We start from the raw sequence: 6,000 nt of genomic DNA, 5'->3' as shown, positions 1-6,000 counted from the left end.
GAGAAAAAAGAACATGAACATTTGTTCATCTACTGTACCAAATGCATGACTACTGTAAGGCTCAGTGGCAAAATGTGGGTATGATTCAACTAAATGTCATAGATTACTCAGGGCTATACCACCAGCTGTTCTCTAACCTCGGTTAACCCTGTCTCCGAAAAAACATACACTGTAAAAAATGGCTGTAGATTTTACTGTGAAAAACTGCTTAACCATGACAGTAAAAGACCGTAAAATGATAAATGGGTTAATTCAGTTTAAGTGAGAATGAAACACCGTAAATGTATATATCAGCCAAAAAAACTTTTTTGTTTTTAACAGTTTTTAAAAATAAATACATTACTCTACTGTAAAATACACTGGCACCGTGTTTGTAACAAAAATATACTGTTAATATACATACAAGTATAATATAATATAATATATACAAGCATCACTGTATTTTTTGCATTTATCTTTTGTAAAAATACTTTTTCTGACTGTTAAATATACTAAACACCATATCTCTAACAAAAAATAAACTGTAATATTAATGGTAAAATCTTTAATTTATGCAGCATAAAGTATTTTCTTGTCAATTATATGGCAGAACAGCGTTTCTTTATTTATATAATATTTTATTTATATGGTAAAAAATGGAATAAAATGGCAATCTTACACGTGAAATCAACAGTGCCAATATCTTTTTACCGTAATATTTTTTTAAAGTTCTACCGTATTTATTACGGTAAAGTTCTGGCAACTACAGCTGCGTTTTTTTTACCATAAAAATAAAACTTTTTTTTACAGTGTAGGTTCCCATATAACAAAAGCAAATTCTCATCTCTCATTATGTTTCGGTTTATGGTCGCAGTCTTGAAGTTGTAGATAATGTTGTGAATTTAGCAAAACTACTTGGTTAGGTTTAGTAAAAAAAAAAAGTGTATAAAGACCACAATTGTTATTTAAGTAACTTACGTAAGCAAGTATGTAATGTATAATAATTGAACTACGCAAGTTATCTTTTGTAAGTTAAGTGTGTTACATACCATACATATGTTAAAATAAGTCAGCATTGACTTTTGGTTTCACATGGGGCACAAACAGCATTTCCTTGGTTAAGGTCTCATGTTTCATTGAGCCATCAAGCCATGTGCTTACATTGTATGGGAACGTAATTTTAGGACACCAGGCTGCACAACCAGATGTCATTGGAGATTTTGGTCTTTTTTTTTCCAGAGGTTTTTATGCTCTAAATAGACATAAGAATGTATACGAAGAAACTCATTTTTTCTTAACTTCTTTAACCTTTGAGAAGTTGCTTTATTGCCCGGCATCATGCATCTTTTATATGACATTAATATCTCCGGGAATTCAGGGTTAGGTTTAGATAAATACAATTAGAACACAAGGAAGTCATCTTTGCATATTTTTGGTGTTTGGTTAAAAGACTGCACCCTCATTCACTATCTTACTGTGTGAAAGGTTATGAAAAAGTAACAGTAGCAGCCTGAAAGAGTAAACAAGTGGGAAGGGCTCTCCATTTTTAATAACTCAGTGGGAAACTTTGGCCTACTCACACTGTCAATTTTAACTATGTGTGGCGCTTCAGAAGTACACCGACCTCTTAACGCACCCACGATAGAAGTCAGATGTGAAGACTGGGTTGAGGGAGAGCATGAGTCAAAACTCCACCTGGAGCACACATGACTTCCCTGAGAGGAAGGACAGTTTGTGAGCTTCAACAGCAGATTCTTGAGCTCATCTGCAGTCAATAGAGCCTGTTTCAAAATTCCATAGTAAAACATGAAGATGTAAAGCTTTGTTAAAAGATTGAAACAAGAGAAGCCTCATCTGGCCTGAATAGTAAAGTGAATGCCAGCCTGTTTTTGGTTCCATGCACAGAACAAGCCTTCAGTAGAGCCAGACCGATATATTTTTGCAGATTTTATTGTAGCGCAGCATAGATCTTGTGCACATTCACAGATATATAAGGTTCATTTAAAAAAACAAAATGCATATAAAATATGCTTGGTTAATTTAGAAATGCTTTAAAATGTGATTACAGTTTGTCCATCGGAGCATATGGGGAATGCAGATGTAAACAAAGTTTGATTGACACGGTGCAACAACTTGCTGTAATAATAGGGTGACCAAACGTCCTCTTTTGCCCGGACATGTCCACTTTTTACGTCCTGTCCGGGTTTTATAAATTCACGAAAATGTCCGGTGTTCACTGTTTTTCATAGGACCAGTACACGTGCACGTAAATTGACCGGCGCTTTGCACACAATTTTGCTAGACGTAATTACCAAGAGGCTGCCTAGTGGGCAGGTCAGCGCCGTGCACACACACAGAGAGAGACAGAGAGCAGAGCAGACAGAGGGCAGATCGAACAGCGGAGCAACATTTCACGGGAAATGCCGAAGCGTAAGTGCAGCTTCACAGATGAACTGCAAAAAAAAATTCCGACGTACCGTCACAGGTGGGAGGCAGAGTGCACCGTGTGCAATGCTGGCACATATGTCTCAGTGTCTAATAAAGGTGCTGGAGATCTCAAAGCTCGAAGACAACTAAAGATGAAAAGTATAGATCCTTTTTGTTTGTTAAGTTAGTATCTTTGTTAGACTCTTCTATTATTTATCTATGTGGGTGTGGCATGGCGGCAAAATATGGCGTCTCGGCATCTAACACCAGACTGGATAACTTGACCATACATTGTCCAATCTGTCCCAAATGTCACACACGTGATTAGGGTCCAGCCCGCAACACACCCACGTGTCAATATTGACACACACTCATAGCGCCCCCTGCTGGCAACAGCAAGTAACATGTTTTACACCTACCCCGAGCACATTGGTAGGAGACACGCCATTTGGTACGCATAGGGACTGAGCCCACAGCGCCTCCCCTGACGTGGCCTCCCCCGACGTGGCCTCCCCCGACGGCTCCACTCTGCTCGTTTATTATTATTAGGGACCGAGCACTGAAGGTGTGAGGACCCTATTGTAATTGGTCCGTTTCTTATTATAATTATTCATACCAAAAGTAAATCGCTAATTTGGAGCCTTTATCATATTCAAAAACTCACCATTTTGGGAATATACATCAATCTCCCATGAAATTTACGTATTCTGGTATTCGCGGGAATGGACCTTGCAAAATGACTCACTAGCACCCCTTGAAATTTTCAAAAGAGCCTCACAATATAGGATTTTTTCACCTAGAGACACGACATTTGGTACATGCATGTATCAAGGGAAGACGCACCAAAAAGTCTCAAGAACCCATACCCGAAAACGAACAGGAAGTCGGCCATCTTGGATTGAATATCGCACTTTTCATTGTTTTTGGCCAGTTCCATGCCGCATACTTTAACAAACTCCTCCTACAGATTTCACCCAATTCTCTTCAAACTTGGTCAGTAGCATCACAAGGCCTTTGGGATCAAAAGCTATTGAAAGCTTTACTGCCGGTCACACTATGTGGGCGTGGCATGGCGGCAAAATATGGCGTCTCGCCATAAAACAACAGATCTTTATAACTTTTACAGACTTTGTCCCATCTGCTCCAAACTTCTCATACTTCATCAGAGTCCAGGCCCTAACACTTCTAAATAACCATCTTTCATCAAGCCCCGCCCCTTATGCTTTATCCACGCCCCCTTTCATAAAATGACCACCTTGCATACTTTACACAACTCCTCCAACAGATTTAATCAATTTAAACCAAGGTGGCACACTTCCTGTTGGGTTTGAGGTATGGCTCCAAGAGGCTTTTTGGTGCGTCTCCACATGATTCATATGTGTACCAAATCTTGTGTCTCTACGTGAAACCTACTGCTCCGGCTAGGCGTAAAACATGTGACTTCCTGTTGCCAGCGGGGGGCACTATGACTGTGTGTCAATATTGACACGTGGGTGTGTTCAGGGCTGGACCCTCATCCTGTGTGAGAAATTTGGGACAATGTATGGTGAAGTTATCCAGTCTGGTGATAGATGGCGAGATGCCATATTTTGCCAACATGCCACGCCCACATATTGTGAAGGTCAGTAAAGGTGTTGATAAGTTGTGTTCCCCAAAGCCTTGTGATGGTACTGACCAAGTTTGAAGTCAATGGGATTAAATCTGTTGGAGAAGTTATGTAAAGTATGCAACGTGGTCATTTTATGAAAGGGGGCGTGGATAAAGCATAAGGGGCGGGGCTTTATGAAAAAATTGTTATGTAGAAGTGTTAAGGGCTGGACTCTGATGAAGCATGAGAAGTTTGGAGCAGATGGGACAATGAATGGAAAAGTTATAACGATCTCGTGTTTTATGGCGAGACGCCATATTTTGGCGCCATGTCACGCCCACATAGTGTGATTGTCAGCAAAGATTTGAGTAACTTTTGATCCCAAAGGCCTTGTGATGGTACTGACCAACTTTGAAGTGAATCAGGTTAAATCTGTAGGAGTTCATTAAAATATGAAATGTGGTCATTTAATGAAAGGGGGCGTGGATATAACATAAGGGGCGGGGCTTCATGAGTTATTATGATTTAGAAGTGTTAAGGGCTGGACTCTGATGAAGCATGAGAAGTTTGGAGCAGACCGGACAAAGACTGGAGAAGTTATAACGATCTCGTGTTTTATGGCGAGATGCCATATTTTGGCACCATAGTGTGACTGTCGGTAAAGATTTGAATAACTTTTGATCCCAAATGCCTTGTGATGGTACTGACCAACTTTGAGGTGAATCAGGTTAAATCTGTAGGAGGAGTTAATTAAAATATGAAATGTGGTCTTTTAATGAAAGGGGGCGTGGATATAGCATAAGGGGCGGGGCTTTATGAAATATTATGATTTAGAAGTGTTAAGGGCTGGACTCTGATGAAGCATGAGACGTTTGGAGCAGATCGGACAAAGAATGGAGAAGTTATAACGATCTCGTGTTTTATGGCGAGACGCCATATTTTGGCGCCATGCCACGCCCACATAGTGTGACTGTCGGTAAAGATTTGAATAACTTTTGATCCCAAAGGCCTTGTGATGGGACTGACCAAGTTTGAAGAAAACTAACCCTAACGCTAACCCTAATTAGGGTTAGCCCTAGGGTTAGGGTTAGGGTTAGGACTAGGGTTAGGGTTAGGGTTAACCCTAACCCTAACCCTAGGGCTAACCCTAATTAGGGTTAGGGTTAGGGCTAACCCTAACCCTAACCCTAGTCCTAACCCTAACCCTAACCCTAACCCTAGGGCTAACCCTAATTAGGATTAGGGTTAGGGTTAGGGTTAGGGCTAGGGTTAGTTTACTTCAAACTTGGTCAGTCCCATCACAAGGCCTTTGGGATCAAAAGTTATTCAAATCTTTACCAATAGTCACACTATGTGGGCGTGGCATGGCGCCAAAATATGGCGTCTCGCCATAAAACACGAGATCGTTATAACTTCTCCATTCTTTTTCCGATCTGCTCCAAACTTCTCATGCTTCATCAGAGTCCAGCCCTTAACACTTCTAAATCATAATATTTCATAAAGCCCCACCCCTTATGCTATATCCACGCCCCCTTTCATTAAATGACCACATTTCATATTTTAATTAACTCCTCCTACAGATTTAACCTGATTCACTTCAAAGTTGGTCAGTACCATCACAAGCCCTTTGGGATCAAAAGTTATCAAAAGCTTTACTGACCGTCACACTATGTGGTCGTGGCATGGCGGCAAAATATGGCGTCTCGCCATAAAACACGAGATCGTTATAACTTCAACATCATGTGTCCCATCTGCTCCAAACTTCTCATGCTTCATCAGAGTACAGCCCTTAACACTTCTAAATAATATTTCATAAGGCCTCACCCCTTATGCTATATCCACGCCCCCTTTCATTAAATTACCACATTCCATAATTTAATGAACTCCTCCTACAGATTTAACCTGATTGACTTCAAAGTTGGTCAGTACCATCACAAGGGCTTTGGGATCAAAAGTTATCAAAAGCTTTACTGACCGTCACACTATGTGTGCGTGGCATGTCGGCA

Source organism: Centropristis striata, chromosome 21 (assembly GCF_030273125.1).
Source record: "Centropristis striata isolate RG_2023a ecotype Rhode Island chromosome 21, C.striata_1.0, whole genome shotgun sequence".
Classification (NCBI taxonomy): domain Eukaryota; kingdom Metazoa; phylum Chordata; class Actinopteri; order Perciformes; family Serranidae; genus Centropristis; species Centropristis striata.
The sequence above is the reverse complement of the archived record's forward strand: the minus strand, read 5'-3'. Positions refer to the sequence as shown.